This window comes from Danio aesculapii, chromosome 4 (genome assembly GCF_903798145.1).
Source record: "Danio aesculapii chromosome 4, fDanAes4.1, whole genome shotgun sequence".
NCBI lineage: Eukaryota > Metazoa > Chordata > Actinopteri > Cypriniformes > Danionidae > Danio > Danio aesculapii.
The window spans coordinates 29,118,655-29,133,364 of record NC_079438.1 but is presented as its reverse complement, the minus strand read 5'-3'; the positions used below and the strand labels follow the sequence as shown (position 1 = coordinate 29,133,364).

Genomic DNA, 14,710 nt, shown 5'->3' with positions numbered 1-14,710 from the left:
TAAAGTACTGTTTTCTGAGTAACAAGAACTTCCTGAGCCATACATCAGCTATGACAAAGGCTAGTGTTGACCCAGTGGCTTAATGGATGAGGCATCAGCCTTCGAAGCTGGGGATTGTGGGTTCAAGTCCCATATGGGTTGTCTTTGTTGGGTTACATTTAAGTTGTGTGAAACAATTCCGACTGGTCTTCACAAAACTTAGGCGTGATGATTTGAGGACAATAGTTAGCTTCGAATTCTCAGACTTGCTGCACACTTCAAATAAGATTCATCCAATCTTGCTTGAATCTCACTGACACGTTACAAACCTAAATGGTTCCGCTAAGCTTTGGTAATGGAGATCTTGACTTCAAGTACCCCATGGCTTTCAACTAATGGACTCTTGTTAGGTGGATGATGATGAAATGCAATCAAGAAAATAGCTGCAGAAAGGTTGTGATTTCAAGTTAATGAGAGTGGCCTTGTCTGGAATTTGAAACTCAAGACCAGTCACACCATACGCGAGAACCACACCCCAGGACCAATGAGACATGAATGTGGATGATTGCACAAAGAAAATGTTTGACCATTAGTTGCACACATCTTATTTGACGGAATGCAAACTGGCATCGAGATCCTAAAGTGCAGTTTTCCATGCGTTGGCATCTTGTTAAAGGCATACAAAAAATCCATGACAAATGATTGGCGAAATGGCCCAGTGGCCTAAGGGATAAGGCATCAGCCTCCGGGGCTTGGGATTGTTGGTTCAAGTCCCATCTGGGTTGTCTTTGAAGGTCTCACTTTAATTTGGGAGCAATGTTTGGTGGATGAAACACGGTAGCTGTGAAAACCTTCTTGAGATGTGTTTGCATGTCATTAACTTCCTGCATTGCCATGCATATTACCTATTATGACTAAAAGGGTAACGAGATACCTAACGCGAAAGGCCATTTTGAATCCTGCATGGTGCCTACAGAGAAGAGACTGTGTACAAAGACAAAAATGGTGCTTACATATAAAGCTGGTGGGTTGTTCAAGATCCATAAACAAATCTAACAACCGAATCATTGCTGCTCCTTTTTTTGTCTGTATAATTGTACATGTTAGACTGATTTAGATCAGAAGTCCACTAAATGTTCATTAACTAAACTCACAGCAAAAGCTACTACAATTAACGTAGAAACACCTTGGATAGCACAGCACCGCTGCTTTTTCTATGACTGTCGTAGGGCTCGTCCGGGATTTGAACCCGGGACCTCTCGCACCCTAAGCGAGAATCATACCCCTAGACCAACGAGCCCTGTAGAAGCAGTCTGCAGTGCCACAAAAAATTCTGTGAGACCGATCCACTCTACGCTTTGTTCATGTTGTTTTTGTCACGTGTGTCAGCAACTCCCTGGAGGCATATTACAGTTCACAGTAAGTATAAAACAGTCCAGTGGCCTAATGGATAAGGCACCAGCCTTCAAAGCTGGGGATTGTGGGTTTAAAGTACCAACTGGGTTGTCTTTGATGCAGTTCCTTTTAAGTTGACTGTCCAAGACAATCCAATGTTACCTTTAAAAAGCTAGGTTCATACCCTTAGGTCAAAAAGACATGACAATGGAAAACTCCTCAGAGAAGCTGTTTTGTCATTAGGTGTACACACCAGATCGTCTGAATGCAATATGGCATAGGGATCCTAAAGTACTGTTTTCTGAGTAACAAGAACTTCCTGAGCCATACATCAGCTATGACAAAGGCTAGTGTTGACCCAGTGGCTTAATGGATGAGGCATCAGCCTTCGAAGCTGGGGATTGTGGGTTCAAGTCCCATATGGGTTGTCTTTGTTGGGTTACATTTAAGTTGTGTGAAACAATTCCGACTGGTCTTCACAAAACTTAGGCGTGATGATCTGAGGACAATAGTTAGCTTCGAATTCTCAGACTTGCTGCACACTTCAAATAAGATTCATCCAATCTTGCTTGAATCTCACTGTCACGTTACAAACCTTTCATTTAATTCTTCTTTTTGCAGTATTTCTTTAAAAATTTCAGTTAAAATTGGTATTAAAATTTCTTTAAAACATACGTAAAATTCACTATTTAACCCATCTATTCCTGGACTTTTCCTTTTGTTCAAGCTTTCTATTGCTTTTCTTATTTCTTCTTCTCTTATTTCTTGGTCACATTCTCTTTTGTCCTCTTCATCTATTTTTGTTTTTATCTGTTTTAATAATTTTTCCATTTGTAATTCATCAACTCCCTGTGTTTTAAATAACTCCTCATAGTATGTTTTTATTTCTTTTAAAATGTCTTCATTACTTCATTACTACACAAAGCTGACGTAAGGAAATTCGCTCTAAACCCTCCAGGTGCAACCAGCTTTGCAATAAAAGCCACTGTGAAAGGCATGAAAACACAAGTGGAGAATGCGGGCATCGATCCCGCTACTTCTCGCATGCTAAGCGACCGGTCTACCATTTAAGCTAAATCCCCTTTTCACAATCAAAGTTGAACATTTTAGACGTGGTCGAAAAAGAAAAAATAAGATCACATCTGTTCTGTGGTGGCTTCTTTGCCCTGCCTGCCATTTAGTCGTCAAATTGCCTAGAATGGCGTGCTTTTCTTTTGAAGGCCCTACCTAGTCCTGCTCCAGTAAATGTGTGAGGAGCCCTGCATGCCGAATGACGAGTTACTCAGAAATCAATGCACATTGGCCTTGCCTTGGATGGACCTTCTGCTACTTTCCTGCAAGGCCATTTTTTTAATTCATCATCTTCATGTCGGCCAGCAGCTCTAAATCATCTAAAGGTTCCATGGTGTAATGGTTAGCACTCTGGACTCTGAATCCAGTGATCCGAGTTCAAATCTCGGTGGGACCTGTATTTATTTTGCCAGCACCGCACAAGAAAAGTTAAAATAGCAATCTGTTCCCTTGAAGGCCAAGAATGACACTAACTCTGGGTTTTCCAGCACACTAGTAAGAAAACGGCCGGTTAGCTCAGTTGGTTAGAGCGTGGTGTTAATAACGCCAAGGTCGCGGGTTCGATACCCGTACTGGCCAAATTTTTACTCTCTTATGCCTCAGATGCACTTAAGGGCTCAGCTTGGTCTCACAGACATCCCTGCTGCAGGAAAGCTGTGTCATGGCAGCCGAAATAGCTCAGTTGGGACAGCGTTAGACTGAAGATCTAAAGGTCCCTGGTTCAATCCCGGGTTTCGGCAATGTTGTTGTTCTGTTTTGGGCACAGGGTCAGTTGAATGAAAGTCACCCAAAAAGCCTAGCCGCTTCACCCTTAAGTCCACCTGCTTCCATTTGACCAAAACGCTATCTTTCTCCCAGGTGGTCACATCGCTTCTGGTGATGATTCCTATGGCCAGAAGTGGATAATGCGGGCATCGATCCAGATACTACTCTCATGCATGCTAAGCGACCGTTCTACCATTTAAGCTAATTCCCCTTTTCACAATCAAAATTGAACATTTTAGACGTGGTTGAAAAAGAAAAAATAAGATCACATCTGTTTTGTAGTGGCTTCTTTGCCCTGCCTGCCATTTAGTCGTCAAATTGCCTAGAATGGCGTGCTTTTCTTTTGAAGGCCCTACCTAGTAATGCTCCAGTAAATGTGTGAGGAGCCCTGCATGCCGAATGACGAGTTACTTAGAAATCAATGCACATTGGCCTTGCCTTGGATGGACCTTCTGCTACTTTCCTGCAATGCCAGTTTTTTAATTCATCATCTTCATCTCGGGCAGCAGCTCTACACCATCTTGAGGTTCCATAATGTAATGGATAGCACTCTGCATCCAGCGATCTAAATTCAAATCTAGATGGGACCTGTTTTTTTTTTTGCCAGCACCGCACAAAAAAGCTAAAATAGCATTCTATTCCCTTGAAGGCCAGAGAATAACAGTTACTATGGGTTTTCTAGGACCCTCAAGTCCAGCTGCTTTACCCTCAAGTCCACCTGCTTCCATTTGACCAAAACGCTATCTTTCTCCCAGGTGGTCACATCGCTTCTGGTGATGATTCCTATGGGCTAATCGACAGCACTCTGCTATATATTTAGTGCTTTGATTTCCCACTGCGGACGCGCCATCGAATAAAAGAAAACTGTGACTTGATAGGGCTTCTGAAGGATTGCAATGATTAGTACTACACAGAACCGGCAAAGCTGACGTAAGGAAATTCGCTCTAAACCCTCCAGGTGCAACCAGCTTTGCAATAAAAGCCACTGTGAAAGGCATGAAAACACAAGTGGAAAATGCGGGCATCGATCCCGCTATTTCTCGCATGCTAAGCGATCGGTCTACCATTTAATGGTGTAATGGTTAGCACTCTGGACTCTGAATCCAGTGATCCGAGTTCAAATCTTCGTGGGACCTGTTTTTATTTTGCCAGCACCGCACAAAAAAAGTTAAAATAGCATCCTGTTCCCTTGAAGGCCAAAGAATGACAGTAACTCTGGGTTTTCCAGCACACTGGTAAGAAAACGGCCGGTTAGCTCAGTTGGTTAGAGCGTGGTGCTAATAACGCCAAGGTCGCGAGTTCGATACCCGTACTGGCCAAATTTTTACTCTCTTATGCCTCAGATGCACTTAAGGGCTCAGCTTGGTCTCACAGACATCCCTGCTGCAGGAAAGCTGTGTCATGGCAGCCGAAATAGCTCAGTTGGGAGAGTGTTAGATTGAAGATCTAAAGGTCCCTGGTTCTGTCCCGGGTTTTGGCAAAGCAACGTTGTTCTTTTTTGGGCACAGGGTCAGTTGAATGAAAGTCACCCAAAAAGCCTAGCCGCTTCACCCTTAAGTCCACCTGCTTCCATTTGACCAAAACGCTATCTTTCTCCCAGGTGGTCACATCGCTTCTGGTGATGATTCCTATGGCCTAAACGACAGCACTCTGCTATATATTTAGTGCTTTGATTTCCCACTGCGGACGCGCCATCGAATAAAAGAAAACTGTGACTGGATAGGGCTTCTGAAGGATTGCAATGATTAGTACTACACAGAACCGGCAAAGCTAACGTAAGGAAATTCGCTCTAAACCCTCCAGGTGCAACCAGCTTTGCAATAAAAGCCACTGTGAAAGGCATGAAAACACAAGTGGAGAATGCGGGCATCGATCCCGCTACTTCTCGCATGCTAAGTGACCGAAGCGAGATTTATCTCATCTAAAGGTGCCATGGTGTAATGGTTAGCACTCTGGACTCTGAATCCAGTGATCCGAGTTCAAATCTCGGTGGGACCTGTTTTTATTTTGCCAGCACCGCACAAAAAAAGTTAAAATAGCATCCTGGTCCCTTGAAGGCCAAAAAATTACAGTAACTCTGGGTTTTCCAGCAAACTGGTAAGAAAACGGCTGGTTAGCTCAGTTGGTTAGAGCGTGGTGCTAATAACGCCAAGGTCGCGTGTTCGATACCCGTACTGGCCAAATTTTTACTCTCTTATGCCTCAGATGCACTTAAGGGCTCAGCTTGGTCTCACAGACATCCCTGCTGCAGGAAAGCTGTGTCATGGCAGACGAAATAGCTCAGTTGGGAGAGCGTTAGACTGAAGATCTAAAGGTCCCTGGTTCGATCCCGGGTTTCGGCAATGTTGTTGTTCTGTTTTGGGCACAGGGTCAGTTGAATGAAAGTCACCCAAAAAGCCTAGCCGCTTCACCCTTAAGTCCACCTGCTTCCATTTGACCAAAACGCTATCTTTCTCCCAGGTGGTCACATCGCTTCTGGTGATGATTCCTATGGCCAGAAGTGGATAATGCGGGCATCGATCCAGATACTTCTCTCATGCATGCTAAGCGACCGTTCTACCATTTAAGCTAATTCCCCTTTTCACAATCAAAATTGAACATTTTAGACGTGGTCGTAAAAGAAAAAATAAGATCACATCTGTTTTGTAGTGGCTTCTTTGCCCTGCCTGCCATTTAGTCGTCAAATTGCCTAGAATGGCGTGCTTTTCTTTTGAAGGCCCTACCTAGTAATGCTCCAGTAAATGTGTGAGGAGCCCTGCATGCCGAATGACGAGTTACTCAGAAATCAATGCACATTGGCCTTGCCTTGGATGGACCTTCTGCTACTCTCCTGCAAGGCCAGTTTTTTAATTCATCATCTTCATCTCGGGCAGCAGCTCTACACCATCTTGAGGTTCCATAATGTAATGGATAGCACGCTGCATCCAGCGATCTAAATTCAAATCTAGATGGGACCTGTTTTTTTTTTTGCCAGCACCGCACAAAAAAGCTAAAATAGCATTCTATTCCCTTGAAGGCCAGAGAATAACAGTTACTATGGGTTTTCTAGGATCCTCAAGTCCAGCTGCTTCACCTTTAAGTCCACCTGCTTCCATTTGACCAAAACGCTATCTTTCTCCCAGGTGGTCACATCGCTTCTGGTGATGATTCCTATGGCCTAATCGACAGCACTCTGCTATATATTTAGTGCTTTGATTTCCCACTGCGGACGCGCCATCGAATAAAAGAAAACTGTGACTTGATAGGGCTTCTGAAGGATTGCAATGATTAGTACTACACAGAACCGGCAAAGCTGACGTAAGGAAATTCGCTCTAAACCCTCCAGGTGCAACCAGCTTTGCAATAAAAGCCACTGTGAAAGGCATGAAAATACAAGTGGAGAATGCGGGCATCGATCCCACTATTTCTCGCATGCTAAGCGACCGGTCTACCATTTAATGGTGTAATGGTTAGCACTCTGGACTCTGAATCCAGTGATCAGAGTTCAAATCTCGGTGGGACCTGTTTTTATTTTGCCAGCACCGCACAAAAAAAGTTAAAATAGCATCCTGTTCCCTTGAAGGCCAAATAATGACAGTAAGTCTGGGTTTTCCAGCACACTGGTAAGAAATCGGCCGGTTAGCTCAGTTGGTTAGAGCGTGGTGCTAATAACGCCAAGGTCGCGAGTTCGATACCCGTACTGGCCAAATTTTTACTCTCTTATGCCTCAGATGCACTTAAGGGCTCAGCTTGGTCTCACAGACATCCCTGCTGCAGGAAAGCTGTGTCATGGCAGCCGAAATAGCTCAGTTGGGAGAGCGTTAGACTGAAGATCTAAAGGTCCCTGGTTCAATCCTGGGTTTCGGCAAAGCAATGTTGTTGTTCTTTTTTGGGCACAGGGTCAGTTGAATGAAAGTCACCCAAAAAGCCTAGCCGCTTCACCCTCAAGTCCACCTGCTTCCATTTGACCAAAACGCTATCTTTCTCCCAGGTGGTCACATCGCTTCTGGTGATGATTCCTATGGGCTAATCGACAGCACTCTGCTATATATTTAGTGCTTTGATTTCCCACTGCGGACGCGCCATCGAATAAAAGAAAACTGTGACTTGATAGGGCTTCTGAAGGATTGCAATGATTAGTACTACACAGAACCGGCAAAGCTGACGTAAGGAAATTCGCTCTAAACCCTCCAGGTGCAACCAGCTTTGCAATAAAAGCCACTGTGAAAGGCATGAAAACACAAGTGGAAAATGCGGGCATCGATCCCGCTATTTCTCGCATGCTAAGCGACCGGTGTACCATTTAAGCTAATTCCCCTTTTCACAATCAAAATTGAACATTTTAGACGTGGTCGAAAAAGAAAAAATAAGATCACATCTGTTCTGTGGTGGCTTCTTTGCCCTGCCTGCCATTTAGTCGTCAAATTGCCTAGAATGGCGTGCTTTTCTTTTGAAGGCCCTACCTAGTAATGCTCCAGTAAATGTGTGAGGAGCCCTGCATGCCGAATGACGAGTTACTCAGAAATCAATGCACATTGGCCTTGCCTTGGATGGACCTTCTGCTACTTTCCTGCAAGGCCATTTTTTTAATTCATCATCTTCATGTCGGCCAGCAGCTCTATGTCATCTAAAGGTTCCATGGTGTAGTGGTTAGCACTCTGGACTCTGAATCCAGTGATCCGAGTTCAAATCTCGGTGGGACCTGTTTTTATTTTGCCAGCACCGCACAAAAAAAGTTAAAATAGCATCCTGGTCCCTTGAAGGCCAAAAAATTACAGTAACTCTGGGTTTTCCAGCAAACTGGTAAGAAAACGGCTGGTTAGCTCAGTTGGTTAGAGCGTGGTGCTAATAACGCCAAGGTCGCGGGTTCGATACCCGTACTGGCCAAATTTTTACTCTCTTATGCCTCAAATGCACTTAAGGGCTCAGCTTGGTCTCACAGACATCCCTGCTGCAGGAAAGCTGTGTCATGGCAGCCGAAATAGCTCAGTTGGGAGAGCGTTAGACTGAAGATCTAAAGGTCCCTGGTTCGATCCCGGGTTTCGGCAATGTTGTTGTTCTGTTTTGGGCACAGGGTCAGTTGAATGAAAGTCACCCAAAAAGCCTAGCCGCTTCACCCTTAAGTCCACCTGCTTCCATTTGACCAAAACGCTATCTTTCTCCCAGGTGGTCACATCGCTTCTGGTGATGATTCCTATGGCCAGAAGTGGATAATGCGGGCATCGATCCAGATACTTCTCTCATGCATGCTAAGCGACCGTTCTACCATTTAAGCTAATTCCCCTTTTCACAATCAAAATTGAACATTTTAGACGTGGTTGAAAAAGAAAAAATAAGATCACATCTGTTTTGTAGTGGCTTCTTTGCCCTGCCTGCCATTTAGTCGTCAAATTGCCTAGAATGGCGTGCTTTTCTTTTGAAGGCCCTACCTAGTAATGCTCCAGTAAATGTGTGAGGAGCCCTGCATGCCGAATGACGAGTTACTTAGAAATCAATGCACATTGGCCTTGCCTTGGATGGACCTTCTGCTACTTTCCTGCAATGCCAGTTTTTTAATTCATCATCTTCATCTCGGGCAGCAGCTCTACACCATCTTGAGGTTCCATAATGTAATGGATAGCACTCTGCATCCAGCGATCTAAATTCAAATCTAGATGGGACCTGTTTTTTTTTTGCCAGCACCGCACAAAAAAGCTAAAATAGCATTCTATTCCCTTGAAGGCCAGAGAATAACAGTTACTATGGGTTTTCTAGGACCCTCAAGTCCAGCTGCTTTACCCTCAAGTCCACCTGCTTCCATTTGACCAAAACGCTATCTTTCTCCCAGGTGGTCACATCGCTTCTGGTGATGATTCCTATGGGCTAATCGACAGCACTCTGCTATATATTTAGTGCTTTGATTTCCCACTGCGGACGCGCCATCGAATAAAAGAAAACTGTGACTTGATAGGGCTTCTGAAGGATTGCAATGATTAGTACTACACAGAACCGGCAAAGCTGACGTAAGGAAATTCGCTCTAAACCCTCCAGGTGCAACCAGCTTTGCAATAAAAGCCACTGTGAAAGGCATGAAAACACAAGTGGAAAATGCGGGCATCGATCCCGCTATTTCTCGCATGCTAAGCGATCGGTCTACCATTTAATGGTGTAATGGTTAGCACTCTGGACTCTGAATCCAGTGATCCGAGTTCAAATCTCCGTGGGACCTGTTTTTATTTTGCCAGCACCGCACAAAAAAAGTTAAAATAGCATCCTGTTCCCTTGAAGGCCAAAGAATGACAGTAACTCTGGGTTTTCCAGCACACTGGTAAGAAAACGGCCGGTTAGCTCAGTTGGTTAGAGCGTGGTGCTAATAACACCAAGGTCGCGAGTTCGATACCCGTACTGGCCAAATTTTTACTCTCTTATGCCTCAGATGCACTTAAGGGCTCAGCTTGGTCTGACAGACATCCCTGCTGCAGGAAAGCTGTGTCATGGCAGCCGAAATAGCTCAGTTGGGAGAGTGTTAGACTGAAGATCTAAAGGTCCCTGGTTCTGTCCCGGGTTTTGGCAAAGCAACGTTGTTCTTTTTTGGGCACAGGGTCAGTTGAATGAAAGTCACCCAAAAAGCCTAGCCGCTTCACCCTTAAGTCCACCTGCTTCCATTTGACCAAAACGCTATCTTTCTCCCAGGTGGTCACATCGCTTCTGGTGATGATTCCTATGGCCAGAAGTGGATAATGCGGGCATCGATCCAGATACCTCTCTCATGCATGCTAAGCGACCGTTCTACCATTTAAGCTAATTCCCCTTTTCACAATCAAAATTGAACATTTTAGACGTGGTCGAAAAAGAAAAAATAAGATCACATCTGTTTTGTAGTGGCTTCTTTGCCCTGCCTGCCAATTAGTCGTTAAATTGCCTAGAATGGCGTGCTTTTCTTTTGAAGGCCCTACCTAGTAATGCTCCAGTAAATGTGTGAGGAGCCCTGCATGCCGAATGACGAGTTACTCAGAAATCAATGCACATTGGCCTTGCCTTGGATGGACCTTCTGCTACTTTCCTGCAAGGCCAGTTTTTTAATTCATCATCTTCATCTCCGGCAGCAGCTCTACACCATCTTGAGGTTCCATAATGTAATGGATAGCACTCTGCATCCAGCGATCAGAGAATAACAGTTACTATGGGTTTTCTAGGACCCTCAAGTCTAGCTGCTTCACCCTCAAGTCCACCTGCTTCCATTTGACCAAAACGCTATCTTTCTCCCAGGTGGTCACATTTTTTTTTCTTTTATTATACTGTTCAAAATTCATACAATTCACTTATTTATACAGATTACACTTAAGACAAAACATTAAAAAGGTCCATTTTACATCATAGCTTCACAACAATGTGTTTGTTTCTGCTTCACTCCTGATAATATATTCTAAATTCTCCAGTTTTGATTGTACAAATTTGTCATTTATATTATCCCATATGTTGTCTTCATTTACATCTTTAAACAGCCGTATCCAGTACTGATTTGCACCAGGTTTCTTAAAAACCCCATCTCTAAAAAACCCATAAATCATTTTCACTGTACAATCTTTAAAATCCCACCATTTCTCTCCAAATCTTACACTCACATCTTTACTTGGTTTATTTTCTTCCATATTTTCTATTCTTGTTAACCATTCTGCAGGTATGGCATTTTTAATTATGTCGTATTCCTTTATTAAGTCTTGTCTATTAAAATCCTCCTTCGCTTCATCCATCACATCAATAACATACTGCACCGGTAAGAATCCTTCCTTAAATTCATATAAAATATCCCTTACTCTTGTTATTCCCACCTCCCACCATTTCCTAAAAAACACCACTTTCTCTTGATTAAGTATGTCACTGTTTAAGAATAAAGGCTGATTTAAAATGTTCTCGCGTCCTTGTATATTAAAATGTACACAAGTTAAAAATTTCCCCCATGCTCCAATCAATTCTTTATAAAAATCTGGTAGACCCTCTCACTCTTAAGCTGTTTTTTCTTTGCTCCACGTCTATTAAACCTAGTCCCAATTCTCCAATCAAGGTTGCGTAAGCTATTCTTGTAGGCTTTCCTTCCCATAAAAAATCTAAAAAACATTTTTTCAGCCTTTTTTCCATCCACAGTGGCATTGATGACACATATAAAATATTCCATAATTTAGAAACCATTAAAACATTCAAAATAAAACTCTCCCCTTCAAAGTTAAGGACATTAACTTCCAAAACCTCAGCCTTCTTTCAATCCCTCCTAACATTTCCTCCCACATGGTTACTTCTGCTTTCTTTTCATCCCTCCCAACCACAATGCCTAAAATTTTAATTTCATCCATTTCCTTGAACGTAAAATGTCCAGATAAAGCCTCAGTTCCTCCAAATCTCAAATATACTGTTTTATCTTCATTTATTTTAGCTCCTGAACCCTTGCAAAAATGTTGCACTGTTTCCATTGCTTGCTTTATACTTGCCAGATCTTTTAGTATTAATGTAGTATCGTCAGCATATTGAAAAATTTTATTCACTCCCCCTCTACCTCTATTCCTTTTATTCGTTCCTCATGCTTCACAGCTAATCCCAGTGGTTCTGCAACTAAGGCATATAAAAGTGCAGATAACGGGCAGCCCTGTCTGATTGATCTTGTTATTTTAAAACAGTCCGTTAAAAAACCATTGCATTTTATCCTGGTTATAGCTCCTCTATATAAAATCTGAACCCACTTTATAAAATTTTCCCCAAAACCAAAACTCTTTAGCACTCCAAATAAAAAGTCATGCTCGACTCTATCAAAAGCTTTCTCAAAGTCCAGACTAATTAAAAAACCATCTTTCTTCTTATCATTTATATATCTTATTGTGTCTTTAATACTCATAGTTGTGTCAGCAATGTCTCGTCCTTTTATACTATATGCTTGGTTTGTTTTGATTATGCTTGGCATCACTTCCTTTAGTCTGTTAGCTAAAACTTTTGCTAAAATCTTCAAATCAGTATTGAGCATTGTTATAGGTCTATAATTTTTTAAATCTACTTTATCCCCCTTTCCTTTGTATATCACCTTCATTAAGCCCATCCCCATTCTTTTATTTACCCCTCCATTCTCAAAAATCTCATCATATACTTCCTTTAAAATACTAGATAAAATATCTTTAAAAACAATATAAAATTCACTTCCCAACCCATCAATTCCTGGACTTTTCTTTTTGTTCAATCCACTAATTGCTCTTTTTATTTCTTCTTCTCTTACTTCCTTGTCACATTCTCTTTTTTCCTCTTCTTCTACTCTTGATTTGATTAGCTTTAGCAATTCCCTTTTTTCTTTTTCTTTTACTCCCTCTGTGCAAAACAATTTCTCATAATATGATCTTATTTCTTCCAAAATCTCCTCATTTTGTTCTACTATGTTCCCATTTTTGCTCCTTATTTCTTTAATCATTTCTGCCTTCCCTCTTGTCTTCTCTAGATCAAAGAAAAATTTAGTGCACTTTTCCCCCTCCACTGTAAATTTGGCTTTGCTTCTTAATCTTGCACCTTCAAATTTCTCCTCCTCCATTTCTTTCAGTCTTCCTTCCAGTTCTTTTATCTTTTGTATATCTTTTCCATTCTCATTTTTCAATTCGTTTTCTAGTTTTTCTTTCAGCTCTTTTTCCTTATATTTTTTACAATTTTGTAACTGTCTACAGTATTTTATAGTAAACTTTTTAACTAAATGTTTTACATTCTCCCACCACATTCTTTTGTCCTCATTATAAATTTCATTCCCTTTTTCCTTTTGAATAATTTCCTTTATACTTAAAACATAGTCTTCATTCTTTAAAACCGCTGTGTTTAAAACCCATACCCCTGGCCCTCTTTTCACATTACTCCAGTCTAGATTCATAAAAATTGGCTTATGGTCACTCAGACTTGTTTCTTCATATTTGATCTTGCTTATAAACTCTTCAACATTCCTTGTGCATAAAATAAAATCAATTCTTGTTTGACATAAAAAATTCCCCACTAACTGTCTTCTTGAGTACTCTTTTGTCTGTTCATTCCTTTCTCTCCACACATCAATTAAATTCATTTCCTCCATCAATATTTTCAGTTCTTTTCTCCCCTTATCCGTTTTAAAAACCATTCCCTCAGCCATTTCTAATTTACTAAAAACAGTGTTAAAATCCCCCATGATAATAACTCTTTCATGTTTCTTTAAATAATCTCTTAGTACATTAAAATACTCTTTCTTTCTGTTCTCCTCTGTTGGGGCATGAACGTTCACCATAATTACTTTTTTCTTCTCATACTCCATTTCACATATCATACACTTCCCCTCTTTGTCATTATAGATTGTTTTACATAAAACCCCACTGTTTTCTTTTATTAAATTGCAACTCCTCTCCCCAGCCTCCCATCCCCATTATTGTATAAAATCTCCCCACTCCACCTTTTTCTTATTTCCTTCATGTATTCTTCCTTCCAGTTTGTCTCTTGTAATAAAATCACATCTTCTCGTTTACACATTTCTTTCACTTTTTCAAATTTCCTGATGTCTAAAAGCCCTCTTGCATTAAAAGACACAATTCCTAAAACCATAAATAAGATAAAAACATTCATAAAAACCATCATCTCAGTCCATCTCTTCCAAGCCCTTTAGCAACTCATACTTATTTGCGCATTCAATTTCTTCATCTTTGAGCAGTTTTTTCCTTGCAGTCTCTAAATTAGGTTTTATCTTTATCGATCTTCTTCTTTTTGATGATTTCACCTGTGTCTCTTTGTTTCCCTCCTTTTGTAAATGTTCCTCTAACTCGTCTTGCTCCTCATTACTTTGGTCTTTTGTCTCCACTGTGTCCAATGCCTTTTGAAAACTGTCTGTTATGTCCATTTGTGACCAAAATATGTCTTCCTGTTGTCCTTGTTGTAAGTCTTTATTATTCGAATTGCTCATTTCTGCTGCTTCCAAAACATTCCTTAAACTGTCAGTCATATCCATTTGAGTCCATGTTGTCCCTTGCTGTTCAGTGACTCTGTCCTTTCCATTAGCCTCATTCTCTTGTAGTTTTTCACTTTTAGATTCTGTTCTTCTGTCTTGTGTTTTTGTTTTGTCCTCTGACTGTATATTGTCTCCTTCATACATCTGTCTGTCTACCCGCTGCTCTACCTCCTCCTCCTCTTCCCCCATCCAACATTCACATTTATTTAAAACCTTATTACAATCCGGGCACTTCACCGCATCGCAATCCCTTGCGAAATGCCCCCTTTCCTCGCACTTAAAACACTTAAAATCTGGACAGTCTTTCACCACATGATCTGGGCTCATGCACAGCCTGCAAGTTTTCACCTGATGGCTGTGCATCACCCTAAAGTATTGTGGTCCTTCTGCTGTCTCTATTCTTGTGCTGTACGGGAGGGACGCCACTTCTTTGGGGAATCTGGTTTTAACAAACCTCGTCCCATCTTCAATATCTGTGCCCGGATAAAACCTTCTTTTAATTTTTGAAAGGGGACAAACTCCCCAATGATCCAATTTCTCTAAAATATCTACGTC

General features: G+C 41.6%; 14 non-coding genes across 14 annotated transcripts; 13 read left to right on the top strand and 1 right to left on the bottom strand.

Annotated features, from left to right (window-relative positions):
- Positions 1 to 1,207: 1,207 nt before the first annotated feature.
- trnap-agg (transfer RNA proline (anticodon AGG)) lies at positions 1,208 to 1,279 on the bottom strand. The gene has a single exon. It is a non-coding gene; the product is annotated as a tRNA-Pro (tRNA).
- A 1,491-nt stretch (positions 1,280 to 2,770) lies between these two features.
- Positions 2,771 to 2,842, top strand: trnaq-cug (transfer RNA glutamine (anticodon CUG)). Its single transcript has one exon. It is a non-coding gene; the product is annotated as a tRNA-Gln (tRNA).
- Positions 2,843 to 2,950: 108 nt separating this feature from the next.
- Positions 2,951 to 3,024, top strand: trnai-aau (transfer RNA isoleucine (anticodon AAU)). Its single transcript has one exon. It is a non-coding gene; the product is annotated as a tRNA-Ile (tRNA).
- An 88-nt stretch (positions 3,025 to 3,112) lies between these two features.
- trnaf-gaa (transfer RNA phenylalanine (anticodon GAA)) lies at positions 3,113 to 3,185 on the top strand. The gene has a single exon. It is a non-coding gene; the product is annotated as a tRNA-Phe (tRNA).
- Positions 3,186 to 4,455: 1,270 nt separating this feature from the next.
- Positions 4,456 to 4,529, top strand: trnai-aau (transfer RNA isoleucine (anticodon AAU)). The gene has a single exon. It is a non-coding gene; the product is annotated as a tRNA-Ile (tRNA).
- Positions 4,530 to 5,136: 607 nt separating this feature from the next.
- Positions 5,137 to 5,208, top strand: trnaq-cug (transfer RNA glutamine (anticodon CUG)). Its single transcript has one exon. It is a non-coding gene; the product is annotated as a tRNA-Gln (tRNA).
- Positions 5,209 to 5,317: 109 nt separating this feature from the next.
- Positions 5,318 to 5,391, top strand: trnai-aau (transfer RNA isoleucine (anticodon AAU)). The gene has a single exon. It is a non-coding gene; the product is annotated as a tRNA-Ile (tRNA).
- An 88-nt stretch (positions 5,392 to 5,479) lies between these two features.
- Positions 5,480 to 5,552, top strand: trnaf-gaa (transfer RNA phenylalanine (anticodon GAA)). Its single transcript has one exon. It is a non-coding gene; the product is annotated as a tRNA-Phe (tRNA).
- Positions 5,553 to 6,822: 1,270 nt separating this feature from the next.
- trnai-aau (transfer RNA isoleucine (anticodon AAU)) lies at positions 6,823 to 6,896 on the top strand. The gene has a single exon. It is a non-coding gene; the product is annotated as a tRNA-Ile (tRNA).
- Positions 6,897 to 6,984: 88 nt separating this feature from the next.
- trnaf-gaa (transfer RNA phenylalanine (anticodon GAA)) lies at positions 6,985 to 7,057 on the top strand. The gene has a single exon. It is a non-coding gene; the product is annotated as a tRNA-Phe (tRNA).
- Positions 7,058 to 7,821: 764 nt separating this feature from the next.
- On the top strand, positions 7,822 to 7,893 carry trnaq-cug (transfer RNA glutamine (anticodon CUG)). The gene has a single exon. It is a non-coding gene; the product is annotated as a tRNA-Gln (tRNA).
- Positions 7,894 to 8,002: 109 nt separating this feature from the next.
- trnai-aau (transfer RNA isoleucine (anticodon AAU)) lies at positions 8,003 to 8,076 on the top strand. The gene has a single exon. It is a non-coding gene; the product is annotated as a tRNA-Ile (tRNA).
- Positions 8,077 to 8,164: 88 nt separating this feature from the next.
- Positions 8,165 to 8,237, top strand: trnaf-gaa (transfer RNA phenylalanine (anticodon GAA)). The gene has a single exon. It is a non-coding gene; the product is annotated as a tRNA-Phe (tRNA).
- Positions 8,238 to 9,506: 1,269 nt separating this feature from the next.
- trnai-aau (transfer RNA isoleucine (anticodon AAU)) lies at positions 9,507 to 9,580 on the top strand. Its single transcript has one exon. It is a non-coding gene; the product is annotated as a tRNA-Ile (tRNA).
- Positions 9,581 to 14,710: the final 5,130 nt, after the last annotated feature.